We start from the raw sequence: 20,621 nt of genomic DNA, 5'->3' as shown, positions 1-20,621 counted from the left end.
GCGCTACCGGAAGCCTCGCCCCCACACGTTACCCCCCCACCCCACTTCCAGACCAACTTCCGGGTGTGGCAGCCGCCCTTCCCCCACCCTCGCCGGCGGGAACCGCCCGTCTTCTCCGCCAGCAGCTTCCGCCTGCCGCAGTACCGGCACGCGCTCTGGGGTCCCGCCCCTTCCCAGGGGTAGTGACGGGGCGAGCGCGCGCCTCGCGGTACCGAAGACACCCGAGCACGCGCCAGGGCTTCGGCACCAGACGCGGGTTGTGATGGGTTTAGGTGGGTGGGTGTACTGGCTAGGGTGGATCGCTGCCACTCTCTTCTCTCAACCAGCTGAGGCCTCGGAACCCTTTCTTAGCCACGTTTGGCGACAAAGGAGCGCTGGATTTCGTTCAAAGAACTTGCTTTGCTAACGTTAAGGAGCCCGAATTGAGATTGAAAGGAAGAGGAACGAAGTCCAGGCTCGGGAATGGGATGTGGGAAAAGGAAAACTCAGTTTTCCTAGGTCTGCATCGTCCTGAGGAAAAAGCTGCTGATGAAATCTAATAGACTTTATTCGGACCAGAGCTTTCTGTGGTCCTCCACCCATTTTCTGGGTTTATGGGAAATGAAACAGAGAAGTGACAGCCACTACTAATTAACAGCTAAGCTGGAAACTAAAAATAAGATCCAACGTAGTGGAGAGGCGTAGTGTACAATGAGCCAAATTACAAGGTTCCAACTTAGACGTTTTCCGTGATGTATTGGTTCTGATAAGGTGGAGAAAAGTGGGTAAAGTATGTTAAACTGATTTTCTCTTCTTTCCAAGGAAGCAAACGTGTGGCAAGTTCTTTACAAAAATTGCCTTTAAGTTTGCCATAACTTCTTTTTGAAGAAGAGGCTGTGTTGTAAATATAGTGTTGCAATTTCTCAAGAGATAAAATTTAAATCAGTTTAGTCACTTTAGTTAATCATATACAGTTGTACATTGGCAGCAACTGGCTTGTTTGAAATGTTTTCTTAAAGTTTTGTATTTTGGTGTACAACCCTAGATGTGGCATCTTGAGGAAATCATACTTTTTTTTCATTTAGCATTTTCTCCAGTACACTTGCAGGTTCTTTAATTTCTGCAGTGTAGACATTTGTTTCTTAGCATTACTAAGTTTAGTCAAAATAAAATCTTTGATAAAATTATATTTTAAACTTTTTCTTCAAAACAGGAATATGAAATGGTTGGCTCAGATGTAGGCCTCTATGAAAAGAGTTTCCTTCCTATATATCTTGTTTCCTTTCTACATGCTTGTTTCCTGCATAACTTCGTAATATTCTTTTGGAAATCCAATTTTTGTTCTTCACAACTCGAAAGGGTCCAGCTTGCAATGAATACCCCCCCCCACCACCACAACTTGAGAAAGTCCTCCCTGGAAGACCCAGGATGGTCAAAAATAAATAATTTTTAAAAATTAGAAAAGGAAGTACTACAGACACAGTGAGCTTCTGGTTTGTTCATCCCTGTATCGCTGGGGCCTGCACAGATCCTGCTACATAATAGGCACTTGGTAAATATTTGTTAACTCTGGAGGTGAATGAGGACCTTTAAGGATAGTATAGTAAAAAAGAAGTCTAAAGACAAAAAGAAGAAAGTATGTCCGGGGAGACTCGTTAGAAACCAAGAAGGTATAGTGCAAAGGAAGCCACGAGGGGAATTTTTTTGTTCATGTTTGCGTGCGTGTGTGCTAAGTCACTTCAGTCAAGTCCGACTCTGTGCAACCCTCTGGACTGCTACCTGCCAGTCTCCTCTGTCTTTGGGATTCTCCAGGCAAGAATACTGGAGTGAGTTGCTGTGCTCTTTATTTTTAGCAGCCCTGGGTCTTTGTTGCTGGTGGGCTTTCTTTAGTTGCCCAGAGTGGGGGCGATGCTATAGTTGCTGTGTGTGGGGTTTATCATTCTGATGATTTTTCTTGTTGGTTTCTCTAGGTGTGCAGGCTTAAGTTGCAAGGGTATGAGATGCCACAGAGAAGCATTGTTGGAAGGGGATCAATCACTGAAGTAAAAGGTCAATAGGAGAAAGCAGAAGTCAACATGCAAACACTGAAGGAGAGGAATGCAGAAAAGAGCAAGGAGAACAGAACACTTTCCAAAAGTTGGGTGGTGAAGGGAAAGGGGCAATGGAATGACACCTGAGGAAGAAGCAGGGTCAAGAAAAAATTGCAAAGGCTAGGAGACACATACATGTAGTTCAAAGGAAAAGAGGTGTAGATTGACAATACAAGCAAAGTAAGACTTTAAGGAAATGGAGGTGGATGAGATTGAAAGGTCCAAATAGAATAATCAGGATTAGATATACAGATCTGGGCATATTTCACATAACAGACTGAAGACGAGATTATTCCTTCTATTACAGTGTTCATCTCTTGTTTGTTCTTTAGTTCTTACTAGATTCTTTGGTAAACATTTTTTGTATCTTCTCCATTCTTTTTCCGAAACCCTAGATCATCTTCACTATCATTATTCTGAGTTCTTTTTCTGGAAGGTTGCCTATCTCCTCTTCATTTAGTTATCTTTTCTAGGGTTTTATCTTTTTCTTTCATCTGGGACATAGTCCTCTGTATTTTCATTTACTTTCTGTGATTGTGATTTTCCTTCTTGAGGCTGCAGAATTGTAGTTGTTGCTTGTTCTGTCTGCCCTCTGGTGGATGAGGCTAAGCAGCTTGTGTAAGCTTCCAGGTGGGAGGGACTGGCAGTGAGAACTGGATCTTGCTCTAGTGGGCAGGGCTGTTCTCAGTAAAACTTTAATCCAGTTGTCTGCTGCTTTCAAATTGTAGTGCTGGAGAAGACACTTGAGAGTTTTTTGGACAGCAAGATCAAACCAGTCAATCCTAAAGGAAATCAACTGTGAATATTAACTGGAAGCACTATGCTGAAGCTCCAATATTTTGGCCACCTGATGGAAAAGCCTACTCATTTGAAAAGACCTTGATGCTAGGTAAGAGTAAGGGCAGGAGGGAAAGGGGGTGACAGAGGATGAGATAGTTGGATGGCATCACCAATTCAATGCACAAGAGTTTGAGAAACTCCAGGAGATGGTGAAGGACAGGGAAGCCTGGAATGCTGCACTTCATAGAATTGCAAGTAGTCAGACACAACTTAGCAACTGAAAAACAATGGTGACCTCCAAGAGGGCTCACACCAAGGGGCACTTCCTAGGACTGCTACTGCTAGTGCCTCCATCCCTGCAGCGAGCCACTGCTGACCCATGCCTCCACAAGAGTTCATCAAACACTAGCTGGGAGGTCTGGTTCAGTCTCCTGGGGGTCACTGCTCCTTTCCCCTCAGTCCTGGCGCACACAAGATTTTGTTTCTGCCCTCCAAGTGTGAGGTCTCTATTTCTCCCAGTCCTATGGAAGTCCTGCAATCAAATCCTGTTGGCCGTCACAGTCAGAATACCTGGGGATTCCTAGTCCCTTTGCGGGGTCCCCAGGCTAGGACACTCAGAACCATCACAAGATTGGGAGAACTTCTTTGGTATTAGTGTTCCCCACTTTGTGGGTTGTCCACTAGGCGGGTATGGGATTTAACTTTATCGTGATTGTGCCCTCCCCCCACCATCTCGTTGTAGCTTCTCCTTTGTCTTTAGATGTGGGGTATGCTTTTTTGGTGGGTTCCAGCATCCTCCTGTGCATGGTTGTTCAAAAGCTAGTTGGTGCTCTTACAAGAGATGAGCACATGTCCTTGTACCCTGCCATCTTGAACCAGTCAACCCTGAAGACAAAACTATAAGTGAGTGATTATACACAGTGATCGTAGAAACTGATACATGATGGAGTTTAAGAAGTAGCCAAAAATGTCAGGAGTTGCAGAGAAGGGAATAAGAACTGAGAATAGATGGTGTTCATGTAGTGATATTTATAGAAGCAGTTCATGGATAAAAACCTTGGAATTCTTTCATCTATTTTATGGGTCAACTTTGTACTGCAAATTTTAAGGTAAATAACAGATTCCTTTATCTATAGGTTATAAATTCAAGATGTGATGCAAATATGTTTTTCTTTCAAATGATACCGACTTTTTCATTGTGCTAGTTTCAAGTCACTTGAAGCAGATAGAATTAGGAAGGCTTTCTTTATGTAAATCCAATTGTTCATTCTTGCTTGCGTGAATGAATAAACATTCAGTGAATGTTTATTGGGTGTCTTCCAAATAGGAAAAAGAATACGTCAAGGCTGTATATTGTCACCCTCCTTATTTAACTTATATGCAGAGTACATCATGAGAAACGCTGGGCTGGAAGATGCACAAGCTGGAATCAAGATTGCCGGGAGAAATATCAATAACCTCAGAAATGCAGATGACACCACCCTTATGGCAGAAAGTGAAGAGGAACTCAAAAGCCTCTTGATGAAAGTGAAAGAGGAGAATGAAAAAGTTGGCTTAAAGCTCAGCATTCAGAAAACTAAGATCATGGCATATGGTCCCATCACTTCACGGGTAATAGATGGGGAAACAGTGGGCGCACTTTATTTTCTTGGGCTCCAGAATCACTGCAGATGCTGATTGCATAAAATGTCTTATATTAAAAGACGCTTACTCCGTGGAAGGAAAGTTATGACCAACCTGATAGCATATTAAAAAGCAGAGACATTACTTTGCCAACAAAGTTCCATCTAGTCAAGGCTATGGTTTTCCAGTAGTCATGTATGGATGTGAGAGTAGGACTGTGAAGAAAGCTGAGGGCCAAAGAATTGATGCTTTTGAACTGTGGTGTTGGAGAAGACTCTTGAGAGTCCCTTGGACTGCAAGGAGATCGAACCAGTCCATTCTAAAGGAGATCAATCCTGGGTGTTCATTGGAAGGACTGATGCTAAAGCTGAAACTCCAATACTTTGGCCACCTCATGCGAAGAGTTGACTCACTGGAAAAGACCCTGATGCTGGGAGGGATTGGGGGCAGGAGGAGAAGGGGACGACAGAGAATGAGATGGCTGGATGGCATCACCAACTCGATGGACATGAGTTTGAGTGAACTCCGGGAGTTGGTGATGGACAGGGAGGCCTGGCGTGCTGCAATTCATGGGGTCGCAAAGAGTCAGACACAACTGAGCAACTGAACTGAACCATATACTTTGCTAGGTACTTGGGACAATGGCAGTAGGTAAGAAAGACACCATCCCAGCCTTCATATTTAAAGCAATAATACCAAAGAAAGAAAAAAGCTATATTTGTCACTTCTTGGTAATAGGGGGAAAAAAGAAATCTAAAATAATACAGAAATAATATACCTGTTTGAAGAATTTTTATGGAGTGATTAAAATTACTGTGTATGAAAATAGCATTTTTCCTTTAATATTAAAGCAAAATATAGCAGTATTGTTACTAGAATTATATGAAAATACATATGTAAATAGCTGAATAGAAACACTGAAAACTAATATATTTGTGTTGAAATAGAGAAATTATTGGTGATTTTATTTTTATTTTTCTTTCGAGTTTTTTAAAAATCTTTTTCTAGTTTTTAAATGTCTTATATTAGCAAGTAGTGAGAAATTTTTCAGTTGATTTGTAAATGTATCCATTCTTCACATACACAGTGGGGCTTGAAAAAGCAGTTCTTGGATTTTAAATCTTTTGTTTAGCTAGAAAAGCTCTTAAACTGGTGATCCCCATGTGAAATCTACCCACAGATATTGTACCAATTATTTATTCCCACAATAAAATGTTGCCTAGCAAGTTACCCCAAAAGTCAGGGGGTTAAAACACTAACCAGTTATTATTTCTAAGGAGTCTCTATGTTCAGTTCAGTTCAGTTCAGTCGCTCAGTCACGTCCGACTCTTTACAACCCGATGAATCACAGCACGCCAGGCCTCCCTGTCCATCACCAACTCCCAGAGTTCACTCAAACTCATGTCCATCGAGTCGGTGATGCCATCCAGCCATCTCATTCTCTGTCGTACCCTTCTCCTCCGGCCCCCAATCCTTCCCAGCATCAGAGTCTTTTCCAGTGAGTCAACTCTTCGCATGAGGTGGCCAAAGTATTGGAGCTTCAGCTTTAGCATCAGTGCTTCCAATGAATACCCAGGATTGATCTCCTTTAGAATGGACTGGTTGGATCTCCTTGCAGTGCATGGGACTCTCAAGTCTTCTCCAACACCACAGTTCAAAAGCATCAATTCTTCGGCGATCAGCTTTCTTCACAGTCCTACTCTCACATCCATACATGACCACTGGAAAAACCATAGCCTTGACTAGACAGACCTTTGTTGGCAAAGTAATGTCTCTGCTTTTAATTGGGCAGTTGTTCTGGAATTGGCTGGGTTTATTCATTTTCTGTCTGACTCTTTGCAACCCCGTGGACTGATTATACCATTCTTGGAATTCTCCAGGCCATAATACTGGAGAGGGTAGCCTTTCCGTTTTCCAGGGGATCTTCCCAACCCAGGGGCTGAATCCAGGTCTCCGCATTGCAGACGGATTCTTTACCAGCTGAGCCACAAGGAAACCCATGAATAGTGGAGGATCTTGCAAATCAACAGGTAAATAATGGGGTGATGATTGAAAGTGTTATAGAGGAGATAATCCTTGAAAAAGTTTTCAGAAAGAAAAGGAAAGGAATTTCATGCAGGGGAACAACAAAATCTCAGTGATACAGAACATCATGGAATTCTTGGTGAGCTGTGATACTTTGGTGGCGGGTATAGGGAAAGAAACTTGAAGGAGTAGTTTGAGAGAAAGTGGTTCAGGGAAGTGTATATTTACAGGTCTTCCACTTATTTAGAGTAAATAACAACTCTAGTCAGTTAAGTTGACTTTACCAGAAGGATATTGGCATATCTCACAGAATGTTGGTAATTGCTGGATAATCAGGGAAACTCAGTAGTACGAATCCATAAACTGTCCTCCTCATGGGCTAAAAACAACTCCCCATCTCTTTGCATCTCAGTTCAAAATTCCAGTTGCCAAGGAGAACAAGTCTGTTTGTCCAGTTTGGGTTAGATATCCACACTTGCGTCACTCAGCCATGCAGGTTAGACTACAAGTTACATCTGTTGGATGGTGCTGCTGTTCTGTCCCTGTGCTGGGGAGGGAGACATCACTGTGAACCCTGTGTTTGGCCTAAGAGGGAGGTATCCACTATATTTTTTTAGTTGCCTTTCCCCACATGTATGATGACAAAAATGTCTTCAGCCTGCCTACTTGATCCAGTCATTCTATTACAACAGCCCCTGCTCTTGCCCTCTTTCAGGACCAGAGGTACATCCAATCCAGCTGGTGTGAAGGACATCTTAGTGTTATTGTTCACTTAGTCCTGACCTCTGGATGTAAAGTGCCTATTCTAGTTCTCATCTATCTGTGATTCCTCATGGTCTTGCAATCTAAGTACTAAATGGTAAGTATAATCACTACCAGTTCAGTTCAGTTCAGTTCAGTCGCTCAGTCGTGTCTGACTCTCCGCGACCCCATGAATCACAGCACGCCAGGTCTCCCTGTCCATCACCAACTCCCGGAGTACACTCAAACTCATGTCCACAGAGTCGGTGATGCCATCCAGCCATCTCATTCTCCGTCGTCCCCTTCTCCTCCTGAATCCAACCTTTCCCAGCATCAGAGACTTTTCCAGTGAGACAAATCATCGCATGAGGTGGCCAAAGTATTGGAGTTTCAGCTTTAGCATCAGTCCCTCCAATGAACATCCAGGATTGATCTCCTTTAGAATGTACTGGTTGGATCTCCTTGCAGTATAAGGGACTCTCAAGAGTCTTCTCCAACACCACAGTTCAAAAGCATCGATTCTTCGGCGATCAGCTTTCTTCACAGTCCAACTCTCACATCCATACATGACCACGGGAAAAACCATTGCCTTGACTAGACGGACCTTGGTTGGCAAAGTAATGTCTCTGCTTTTTAATATACTATCAAGGTTGGTCATAACTTTCCTTCCAAGGAGCAAGCGTCTTTTAATTTCATGGCTGCAGTCACCATCTGCAGTGATTTTGGAGCCCAAAAAAACAAAGTCTGACACTGTTTCCACTGTTTTTCCATCTATTTGCCATGAAGTGATGGCACCAGATGCCATGATCTTTGTTTTCTGAATGTTGAGCTTCAAGCCAACCTTATCACTCTCCTCTTTCACTTTCATCAAGAGGCTTTTGAGTTCCTCTTCACTTTCTGCCATAAGGGTAGTGTCATCTGCATATCTGAGGTTATTGATATTTCTCCCAGCAATCTTGATTCCAGCTTGTGCGTCTTCCAGCCCAGCGTTCCTCATGATGTACTCTGCATATAAGTTAAATAAGCAAGGTGACAATATACAACCTTGACGTACTCCTTTTCCTATTTGGAACCAGTCTGTTGTTCCATGTCCGGTTCTAACTGTTGCTTCCTGACCTGCATACAGGTTTCTCAAGAGGCAGGTCAGGTGGTCTGGGATTCCCATCTCTTTCAGAATATTCCACAGTTTATTGTGATCCACACAGTCAAAGGCTTTGGCATAGTCAATGAAGCAGAAATAGATGTTTTTCTGGAACTCTCTTGCTTTCTCCATTATCCAGCGGATGTTGGCAATTTGATCTCTGGTGCCTCTGCCTTTTCTAAAACCTGCTTGAACATCTGGGAGTTCACGGTTTACATACTGCTGAAGCCTGGCTTGGAGAATTTTGAGCATGACTTTACTAGCGTGTGAGATGAGTGCAATTGTGCGGTAGTTTGAGCATTCTTTGGCATTGCCTTTCTTTGGGATTGGAATGAAGACTGACCTCTTCCAGTCCTGTGGCCACTGCTGAGTTTTCCAAATCTGCTGGCATATTGAGTGCAGCACTTTCACAGCATCATCTTTCAAGACTTGAAATAGCTCAACTGGAATTCCATCACCTCCACTAGCTTTGTTCGTAGTGATGCTTTCTAAGGCCCACTTGACTTCACATTCCAAGATGTCTGGCTCTAGGTCAGTGATCACATTATCGTGACTATCTTGGTCGTGAAGATCTTTTTTGTACAGTTCTGTGTATTCCTGCCACCTCTTCTTAATATCTTCTGCTTCTGTTAGGTCCATACCATTTCTGTCCTTTATCGAGCCCATCTTTGCATGAAATGTTCCCTTGGAATCTCTAATTTTCTTGAAGAGGTCTCTTGTTTTTCCTATTCTGTTGTTTTCCTCTATTTCTTTGCATTGATCACTGAGGAAGGCTTTCTTATCTCTCCTTGCTATTCTTTGGAACTCTGCATTCAGATGCTTATATCTTTCCTTTTCTCCTTTGCTTTTCGCCTCTCTTCTTTTTAAAGCTATTTGTAAGGCCTCCTCAGACAGCCATTTCGCTCTTTTGCATTTCTTTTCCATGGGGATGGTCTTGGTCCCTGTCTCCTGTACAATGTCACGAACCTCCGTCCAGAGTTCATCAGGCACTCTATCAATCAGATCTAGTCCCTTAAATCTATTTCTCACTTCCACTGCATAATCATAAGGGATTTGATTGAGGTCATATCTGAATGGTCTAGTGGTTTTCCTTACTTTCTTCAATTTAAGTCTGAACTTCGCAATAAGGAGTTCATGATCTGAGCCACAGTCAGCTCCTGGTCTTGTTTTCGCTAACTGTATACAGCTTCTCCATCTTTGGTTGCAAAGAATATAATCAATCTGATTTCGGTGTTGACCATCTGGTGATGTCCATGTGTAGAGTCTTCTCTTGTGTTGTTGGAAGAGGGTGTTTGCTATGACCAGTGCATTCTCTTGACAAAACTCTATTAGCCTTTGCCCTGCTTCATTCCGTGCTCCAAGGCCAAATTTGCCAGTTACTCCAGGTGTTTCTTGACTTCCTACTTTTGCATTCCAGTCCCCTAGAATGAAAAGGACATCTTTTCTGGGTGTTAGTTTTAAAAGGTCTTGTAGGTCTTCATAGAACTGATTAACTTCGGCTTCTTCAGCATTACTGGTTGGGGCATAGGCCTGGATTACTGTAATACTGAATGGTTTGCCTTGGAAACGAACAGAAATCATCCTGTCATTTTTAAGATTGCATCCAAGTACTGCATTTCGGACTCTTTTGTTGACCATGATGGCTACTCCATCACTACCAGTACACTCTATAAATAATCTGGGCATTCAGGAGCCTCAATGGTTGCTATAGAAAGAGAGGAAAGAGAAGAAAACAGTGGCAGTTATTTTAAAAGGGAAAAAAATTGGGTAATTTTTCAGTCTTCAGGCCTTCCATCCATATATTCCTGCTACCTTTGAAGTTGTAACTGGTGTGTACGACAATCCATTACACACTTCCTTGTTTGCAGCTAATATCTCAACTGACTGAGAACATTGCCTACTAGGGTAATTTAAGCCGTCATTTGTAGGAGTCTAAGCCTTTGGTGATCTTCAGTGACAGTAGTGTTAAACTAAATAAGGCAATGTAGTAGATTACATAATAACTAACGTGGAGGGACTGGAAACCAATGAATGTTTTTTCAATAAATGTTGTCTAGTTAATAATGAAACTGAAGCACAGAGTGTTTATTAACTCTTCAGCCTCAGAGTCAAGATTTAAAGTCAAGCTTTCCTCATGGTTATGTTATCCTGCCTCTGCACTGTTACTGTAGAGACTGCATGTGGGCACTGAGACTTCCATAGCTCGGATTAGGTCAGGTTTTAGTTCTTCAGCCTTAACTAGCCATTGTGACCAAGAACAAGTTATTTAATTTTTCAAAGTTTCAGTTTTTTCATTTATAAAATGGACATACCTTTGTGCATGGCATTTGATAAGTAGATTTATTAAATGGTTGGTCAGTCAGTTCTGTTCAGTTCAGTCGCTCAGTCGTGTCCGACTCTTTGCAACCCGATGAATCACAGCACGCCAGGCCTCCCTGTCCATCACCAACTCCGAGTTCACCAAACTCACCTCCATCGAGTCGGTGATGCCATCCAGCCATCTCATTCTCTGTTGTCCCCGTCTCCTCCCACCCCCAATCGCTCCCAGCATCAGAGTTTTTTTCCAGTGAGTCAACTCATCGCATGAGGTGGCCAAAGTATTGGAGCTTCAGCTTTAGCATCAGTCCTTCCAATGAACACCCAGGATTGATCTCCTTTAGAATGGACTGGTTGGATCTCCTTCCAGTACAAGGGACTCTCAAGAGTCTTCTCCAGCACCACAGTTCAAAAGCATCAATTCTTCGGCAATCAGCTTTCTTCACAGTCCAACTCTCACATCCATACATGACCACTGGAAAAACCATAGCCTTGAGTAGACGGACCTTGGTTGGCAAAGTAACGTCTCTGTTTTTTAATATACTATCTAGGTTTGTCATAACTTTCCTTCCAAGGAGTAAGCGTCTTTTAATTTCATGGCTGCAATCAGCATCCGCAGTGATTTTAGAGCCCAAAAAAATAAAGTCTCACACTGTTTCCATGACGTGATGGGACCAGATGCCATGATCTTAGTTTTCTGAATGTTGAGCTTTAAGCCAACTTTTTCACTCTCCTCTTTCACTTTCATCAAGAGGCTTTTTAGTTCCTCTTCACTTTCTGCCATAAGGGTGGTGTCATCTGCACAATGGTAGCTATTATTAATTCAATAAAAATCTACTGAGCATTCTATGGCAGGCACTGCATGTACAGTGCTGCACAAGATGGACAAAATTCCTGTGTTCATGGATATTCCAATTAATAGTATCTAAACCAAGCCATAAAATGAAAATAAGGATGTGTCGTCCACATGATTGCTCCCTTGCCCTGGATTATGAACATGGAGATTAACATGTGGGACCATGATGATGATTGTGAGCAGAAAAAGACTGATCAGGAAAGAAAATAAGCCTGGAACAATCAAGAGTAAAAGAATAAAAGAAGCAAGACAAGAATCTGACATGAAATCAAGAAAACTCCCAAGAGAAAGAATACTGCCTGGTTTTATAGCTTGTAAATCAGGATTTTACAAGAAAAGTGGGCAGAATTTTCCAAGAGGTTCTTGTCATAGAACAGGAAATTGGAATAGGTGAAATGATATGTGAGAAACTAGAAATGAACTGATGGATATTCTCTATACACTGTAGAAAGCATGATTAAAGAGAAGGAAATGAGAAACATTTTAAAAAATTATCCTCTTGATTCTGAGAACAGCCATGCTTTGTAATATGAGCCAAGAGATAAAACTGAGTTTGTTTCTCAAGGCGGGTAGGGAGATAAGGCTTTTTTCAGGCTAAATTCCCTTGCCACCTGGGTGGTTTTCTTAACTGTAAATGAGCACTGGGAAAGAACAGGCTTTAGAGATTCTGCCCAAGCAATTCACAGAACATTTTCTTCGTAATAATTATTGTAGCTCTTTTTTTCAGTCAGGCTCACACACAGGATTGAATCTTGGTTTATGATAGCAAGTATCTTTAACAATTATCAATGTACCAAAATAATTCGACAAGTGCCTAAGGAATTACATGGAGGAAGATAAGTGAATTACATATATTAATCCTTGGAATGACCTAACATAAAATTCTACACATTAACCCTATGGTTGTACAGTTCTTCTGTGTATTCTTGCCACCTCTTCTTAATATCTTCTGCTTCTGTTAGGTCCATACCATTTCTGTCCTTTATCGAGTCCATCTTTGCATGAAATGTTCCCTTGGAATCTCTAATTTTCTTGAAGAGATCTCCTGTTTTTCCCATTCTGTTGTTTTCCTCTATTTCTTTGCATTGATCACTGAGGAAGGCTATCTTATCTCTCCTTGCTATTCTTTGGAACTCTGCATTCAGATGCTTCTATCTTTCCTTTTCTCCTTTGCTTTTCGCTTCTCTTTTCACAGCTATTTGTAAGGCCTCCTCAGACAGCCATTTTGCTTCTCTGCATTTCTTTTCCATGAGGATGGTTTTGGTCCTTATTTCCTGTACAATGTCACGAACCTCTGTCCAGAGTTCATCAGGCACTCTATCAGATCTAGTCCCTTAAATCTATTTCTCACTTCCACTGTATAATCATAAGGGATTTGATTTAGGTCATATCTGAATGGTCTAGTGGTTTTCCCTACTTTCTTCAATTTCAGTCTGAATTTGGCAATAAGGAGTTCATGATCTGAGCCACAGTCAGCTCCTGGTCTTGTTTTTGCTAACTGTATAGAGCTTCTCCATCTTTGGCTGCAAAGAATGTAATCTATCTGATTTTGGTGTTGACCATCTGGTGATGTCCATGTGTAGAGTCTTCTCTTGTGTTGTTGGAAGAGGGTGTTTCCTATGACCAGTGCATTCTCTTGGAAAAACTCTATTAGCCTTTTCCCCGCTTCATTCCGTGCTCCAAGGCCAAATTTGCCTGTTACTCCAGGTGTTTCTTGACTTCTTCATGACCAAGATAGTCACGATAACGTGATCACTGCCCTAGAGCCAGACATCTTGGAATGTGAAGTCAAGTGGGCCTTAGAAAACATCACTACGAACAAAGCTAGTGGAGGTGATGGAATTCCAGTTGAGCTATTTCAAATCTTGAAAGATGATGCTGTGACAGTGCTGCACTCAATATGCCAGCAAATTGGGAAAACTCAGCAGTGGCTACAGGACTGGAAAAGGTCAGTCTTCATTCCAATCCCAAAGAAAGGCAATGCCAAAGAATGGTCAAACGACCGCACAATTGCACTCATCTCACATGCTAGTAAAGTCATGCTCAAAATTCTCCAAGCCAGGCTTCAGCAATATATGAACCGTGAACTCCCAGATGTTCAAGCAGGTTTTAGAAAAGGCAGAGGCACCAGAGATCAAATTGCCAACATCCGCTGGATTGTGGAGAAAGCAAGAGGGTTCCAGAAAAACATCTATTTCGGCTTCATTGACTATGCCAAAGCCTTTGACTGTGTGGATCACAATAAACTGTGGAACATTCTGAAAGAGATGGGAATCCCAGACCACCTGACCTGCCTCTTGAGAAACCTGTATGCAGGTCAGAAAGCAACAGTCAGAACTGTACATGGAACAACAGACTGGTTCCAAATAGGAAAAGGAGTACGTCAAGGCTGTATATTGTCACCTTGCTTATTTAACTTATATGCAGAGTACATCATGAGGAATGCTGGGCTGGAAGAAGCACAAGCTGAAATCAAGATTGCCGGGAAAAATATCAATAACCTCAGATACGCAGATGACACCACCCTTATGGCAGAAAGTGAAGAGGAACTCAGAAGCCTCTTGATGAAAGTGAAAGAGGAGAGTGAAAAGGTTGGCTTGAAGCGCAACATTCAGAAAACAAAGATCATAGCATCTGGTCCCATCACTTCATGGGAAATAGATGGAAAAACAGTGGAAACAGTGTCAGACTTTATTTTTTTCGGCTCCAAAATCACTGTAGATGCTGATTGCAGCCATGAAATTAAAAGACGCTTACTCCTTGGAAGGAAAGTTATGAGCAACCTAGATAGTATATTAAAAAGCAGAGACATTACTTTGCCAACAAAGGTCGGTCTAGTCAAGGCTATGGTTTTTCCCGTGGTCATGTATGGATGTGAGCTGGACTGTGAAGAAAGCTGATCGCCGAAGAATTGATGCTTTTGAACTGTGGTGCTGGAGAAGACTCTTGAGAGTCCCTTGTACTGCAATGAGATCCAACCAGTCCATTCTAAAGGAGATCAATCCTGGGTGTTCATTGGAAGGACTGATGCTGAAGCTGAAACTGCAATACTTTGGCCACCTCATGCGACGAGTTGACTCACTGGAAAAGACCTGATGCTGGGAAAGGTTGGGGGCGGGAGCAGAAGGGGGACAACAGAGAATGAGATGGCTGGATGGCATCACCGACTCTGTGGACATGAGTTTGAGTGAACTCCGAGAGTTGGTGATAGACAGGGAGGCCTGGTGTGCTGTGATTAATGGGGTCGCAGAGTCGGACATGACTGAGCAACTGAACTGAACTGAACCCTATGGTTGAGGTTACATAATTTGAACTAAATTATTGTCCGAGTTAAGGCCAGCATTCATCACAATGAGACAGGAAGTGGATTTACTGAGACAGGAAATGGATTAACTGACCAAATATATTATTTTCAGAAGCACCTAATGTTAAGTGGCCTAATTTGTGGCTAAATTATAGGCAAAGTAGTTGAGAAAGTCATAGTTCCCAAGTAAATCCCAGTTTACGGTGTTCACCATCAGAACGTTCATCTTTACTAGAACTAAAGATTATTGTTTTGATTAGAAACATGTATTTTTGTGATTGTTTGTTTAGGTAACAAGGACATCTAAAGCACAAAGATGAGCCTATATTTTACACAGATGTCTTTCTATGTGTTTCCAGCTTCAATTTAAAGGAGAGTAAAGTTGGACTTCCCTGGTGGTCTGGTGGTTAAGAAGCCTCCTGCCAGTGCAGTGGACACGGGTTTGATCCCTGGTCTGGGAAGATCCCACATGCTACAGAGCAACTAAGCCTATGCACCACAACTACTGATGCACCCTAGAGCCCATGTGCAACCCAACTAGAAAAACCCTGATCACAGCAACAAAGCCACAGCACAAGCAAAAAATAAATAAAAAAGCAAATTTTTTTTAAAAACAGGGCATGGGGCTCTCCCTTTTAAAAAAAAAAATAAAGGATAGCAAAGTTAACGTCAATTTCTGTTTTGTAATAATGTTCATTGTATTGGAAAAACAAGAACCAATACATTTAACTTTATAAACTGGTTACAAAAAGTTACCCATGTATATAAATTTGTTCAGCATTTCATAAATTCATAAATAATATTTAGCTTCTGAATACTGATAATACATACATTTATGCACATATCATACATAATACATTAAGATTACTGGCTTGTTAAGAAAAATGTGATTATAAAATCATATATCATTTCATCCCAGATACACAGCAATAAAAAATTGTAAATACCTAACAAATTAAAAGATGCTTACTCCTTGGAAGGAAAGTTATGACCAACCTAGATAGCATATTAAAAAGCAGAGACATTACTTTGCCAACAAAGGTCCATCTAGTCAAGGCTATGGTTTTTCCAGTGGTCATGTATGGATGTGAGAGTTGGAATGTGAAGAAGGCTGATCGCTGAAGAATTGATGCTTTTGAACTGTGGTGCTGGAGAAGACTCTTGAGAGTCCCTTGGACTGCAAGGAGATCCAACCAGTCCATTCTAAAGGAGATCAATCCTGGGTGTTCATTGGAAGGACTGATGCTAAAGCTGAAACTCCAATACTTTGGCCACCTCATGCGATGAGTTGACTCACTGGAAAAGACTCTGATGCTGGGAAGGATTGGGGGCGGGAGGAGAAGAGGACGACAGAGAATGAGATGGCTGGATGGCATCACCGACTCGATGGACATGAGTTTGAGTGAACTCCAGGAGCTGGTGATGGACAGGGAGGCCTGGCATGCTGTGATTCATGGGGTTGCAAAGAGTGGGACATGACTGAGCGACTGAACTGAACAACACAAATCTATATAAGCAATAACATTGTTATAAAATACTTACAGCATTCTTGATTTTTTTTTAAAGCCAATTATTCATTTAGTATCTTTCTGGCATTTGAACTGACATCTCTTCATCTTCCATATATTTGCTAACCAAGAAGGAAAATGGTTAGATCTGTCAAACAGCTTTAAAGCTTCACTGTTAACATCAAAGTTACTGAGACCCAAGGAAAGAAATAATAACAGAGGCATTCCTAATCAGCAAGAAGTGTATAAATTATACAATAAGTGAAGGAGCCACTGGCCAACTGTTTATAGGAAAATACACCACAGTCAATTAGCCAGTTTAGTCGCTTAGTCATGTGTGACTCTTTGCCACCCTATAGATTGCAGCATGCCAGGCTTCCCTGTCCATCACCAACTCCTGGAGCATAATCAAACTCATGTCCATTGAGTCAGTGATGCCATCCAACCATCTCATCCTTTGTCATGCCTTTCTTCTTCTGCCTTCAATCTTGCCCAGCATCAGGGTCTTTTCCAATGAGTCAGTTGTTCACATCAGGTGGCCAAAATATTGGAGTTTCAGCTTCAACATCAGTTCTCCCAATGAATATTCAGGACTGATTTCCTTTATGATTGACTGGTTTGATCTCCTTGCAGTCCAAGAGATTCTCAAGAGTCTTCTCCAACACCACACTTCAAAAGCATCAATTCTTCAGTGCTCAGCTTTCTTTATAGTCCAACTCTTACATCCATATACGACCACCTGAAAAACCATAGCTTTGACTAGACAGACATTTGTTGGCAAAGTAATGTCTCTGCTTTTTAGTATGCTTGTCTAGGTGGGTCATAGCTTTTCTTCCAAGGAGCAAGCGTCATTTAATTTCATGGCTGCAGTCATCATCTGCAGTGATTTTGGAGCCCAAAAAATTAAAGTCTGTCACTGTTTCCCCATCTATTTGCCATGAAGTGATAGGACTGGACACCATGATCTTAGTTTTCTGAATGTTGAGTTTTAAGCCAGCTTTGTCACTCTTCTCTTTCACTTTTATCAAGAGGCTCTTTAGTTTTTCTTTGTTTTTTGCTATAAGGGTGGTGTCATCTGCATATCTGAGGTTATTGATATTTCTCCCAGAAATCTTGATTCCAGCCTGTGCTTCATCCAGCCCAGCATTTCACATGATGTACTCTGCATATAAGTTAAATAAGCAGGGTGACAATATACAGCCTTGACATACTACTTTCCTGATTTGAAACCAGTCTGTTGTTCTATGTCTTGTGATCCATATAGTCAAAGGCTTTGGCATAGACAATAAAGCAGAAGTAAATGTTTTTCTGGAATTCTCTTGCTTTTTTGATAATCCAACAGATGTTAGCAATGTGATCTCTGGTTCCTCTGCCTTTTCTAAATCCAGCTTGAACATCTGGAAGTTCATGGTCATGTATTATTGAAGTCTGGCTTGGAGAATTTTGAGCATTACTTTGCTAGTATGTGAGATGAGTGCAACTGTGTGGTAATTTGAGCATTCTTTGACATTGCCTTTCTTTGGGATTGGAATGAAAACTGATCTTTTCCAGTCCTGTGGTCACTGCAGTTTTCCAAATTTGCTGGGATATTGAGTACAGCCCTTTCACAGCATCATCTTTTAGGATTTGAAATAGCTCAACTGGAATTCCATCAACTCCACTAGCTTTCATAGTGATGCTTCCTAAGGCCCACTTGACTTCACATTCCAGGATGTCTGACTCTGGGTGAGTTATCACACCATTGTGGTTATCTGTGTCATGAAGATCTTTTCTTGTACAATTCTTCTGTGTATTCTTGCCACTTTTCTTAATATCTTCTGCTTCTGTTAGGTCCATAGCATTTCTGTCCTTTATTGTGCCCATCCTTGCATGAAATGTTCCCTTGGTATCGGTATCTCTAATTTTGTTGAAGAGATCTCTAGTCTTTCCCATTCTGTTGTTTTCCTCTGTTTCTTTGCACTGATCACCGAGGAAGGTTTTCTTATCTCTCCTTGCTATTCTTTGGAACTCTGCATTCAAATGGGTGTATCTTTCCTCTTCTCCTTTCCCTTTAGCTTCTCTTCTTTTCTCAGCTATTTATAAGGCCTCCTCAGACAACCATTTTGCCTTTTTTTTTTTGAGGATGGTCTTGATCACTGCCTCCTTTACAATGTCATGAACCTGCATCCATAGTTCCTCAGGCACTCTGTCTATCAGATCTAATCCCTTAAATCTATTTGTCACTTCCACTGTATAATCGTAAGGGATTTGATTTAGGTCATACCTGGATGGTCTGTTGGTTTTCCCTACTTTCTTCAATTTAAGTTTGAATTTGGTAATAAGGAGTTCATGATCTGAGCCACAGTCAGTCAGCTCCTGGTTTTGTCTTTGCTGGCTGTATAGAGCTTCTCCATCTTTGACTGCAAAGAATATAATCAATCTGATTTCGGTATTGACCATCTACTGATGTCCATATGTATATGCCATGGGCTAAATTAAATTCTTGGTGGATTAAAGATTTTAATATAAAAGTCAAATCATAAAATTACTAAAAGAAAATATAAAAAATACTTATGAATAATCTTGGAAATGGGATTTATAGCACATATATAAAGCAAAGACTTATTTTTTAAATACATAAAAAAGTGGAAAGTGTTCCAGAGATCACCAAAAAATTAAAGGGCACATACCAAACTGGAAAGAAAAAAAATCAACAAAAAATTAAAGGGCTGACGCCAAACTAGAAGGGAGAAAAACAGATGAAGGGTAAGAAGTCTTACAAATCAGTAAGAAAAGGATAAATAGTCAAATAGAAAAATGGGCAAGTAAGTCAGAAAAGGAGAAATAGATAGGGTCAATAGGGGACTCACCTGGTAGTCCAGTGGCTAAGACTCCTTGTTCCCAACACAGAGGACTGAGGTTCCTCTTCTGGTGAGGGAATGAGATCTCACATCCTGCAACTAAGAGGTCACATGTCACTACTAAGACCCAGCACAGTTAAATGAATAAGCAAATTTTTAAAAAAAGAAAAAAAAAGAGGGGGGTCAATAAAGATGAATTGTAGTCATCTGTAATAAAATGCGAGTTTAAACAATATTAAAGTATCTTTTTTGCCTGTTGAATTGATAAGGATTATTTTAAAAGACAACATCAGTGTTAGAGAGGGTACTAGAGCACTTCTCAACTGCTCTTTGACAAAATGTCTGAAAAGCACATACCTTTTAACTAAAAATTCAACACTGGTGTAATGATAAAATGTATGGTAAGGAAATGTATGTGTGTCACAAGATATTTTTGCAGTTTCCTTCCTTGCTCCCTCCTTCTACACTATCCCCTCCTCTCTCTCTTTCTATCCCCTTTTTCTTTTTAGTTTTATGCTTGGTATTTGTGAAAGTTTGAAAAAAATTAAAATGTCCAACAAAAAGGGCGATGGTTAAATAAAATATGGTAAATTTATTCAATAAAACATCTATATTATTACCAATAAAAATGATACCATAGTAAAATATTTGAAAAATGTTCACAATATATTTTTTTAAAAATGGTATACAGAACAAAATGTATTGGGAAAGTGTCTCCTCTCTCCCTCTCTGTCTCTCTCTCTTGGTCTCTCCCTCACCACCAACACAACACCAACATATGATACAATTACTGGAAAGGAAAAATATAATAAACTGTGGGGAAGAGTGATTACTAGATTGTTAAATATTCTTCCATTGCCTGTCATTATTTTTAAAGTTAGCTACAATGAACAGGAGGGTTTTTTTTTTGATAAATGAAAACATTTTAAAATGAAATATATAATGTCACTTAGTGGTTTCCTTTTCAAAATAGGTAAAAATCATCAGTTAACCATTTGGTTAAGAATGTTTTCATTCCAACAGCTTGATAATCATGATGCAAAATTGAATAAAAAAATATTTGGAATCTTAAAATGGTATAGAATTGGTAGATCATTTTTAATTTCATAAAGTATCATAATCACTAGTTTTTATTGTTCCTATGGCAATGTTTATACACAAGAATGACGGAAGTTAGGAATTTGTGCTCTGAAAAACGTACTGAAATATAAAATCTAAAGTAAATAATAACTTCCTCCTTTGAATATAACAAAGATGTGGGAAGAGGTAGTAGGCAAGAAGGCTCTGGGTTACCATGGGGATGATTATGTTCTCCAAGGTACATACCACCCCACTTCAGCTTCTTGGTCAATGACTCACTAGCTCACAGGGGAGTCAACAAATACTGAAGTACATACCTACTACCTGTAAAAAGTGAT

General features: G+C 40.8%; 1 long non-coding RNA gene across 4 annotated transcripts; it reads left to right on the top strand.

The window, feature by feature from the left end:
- The first annotated feature begins 64 nt into the window (after positions 1-64).
- Positions 65-15,465, top strand: LOC129540727 (uncharacterized). Of its 4 annotated transcripts, XR_016037224.1 has the most exons (5): positions 79-272; positions 2,798-2,958; positions 4,234-4,460; positions 6,353-6,502; positions 15,215-15,465. It is a non-coding gene; the product is annotated as an uncharacterized LOC129540727 (long non-coding RNA). The 4 variants fall into 4 exon arrangements; XR_016037223.1 differs by lacking the exon at positions 15,215-15,465 and adding an exon at positions 7,213-8,312 and having other exon boundaries at positions 65-272; positions 4,234-6,502; XR_016037222.1 differs by having other exon boundaries at positions 66-272; positions 4,234-6,502.
- Positions 15,466-20,621: the final 5,156 nt, after the last annotated feature.

Source organism: Moschus berezovskii, chromosome 4 (assembly GCF_049115385.1).
Source record: "Moschus berezovskii isolate FMDL1 chromosome 4, NW_MosBer_1.0, whole genome shotgun sequence".
In the NCBI taxonomy this organism is placed as follows: Eukaryota; Metazoa; Chordata; class Mammalia; order Artiodactyla; family Moschidae; genus Moschus; species Moschus berezovskii.
This window is presented reverse-complemented; position numbering and strand designations above follow the sequence as displayed.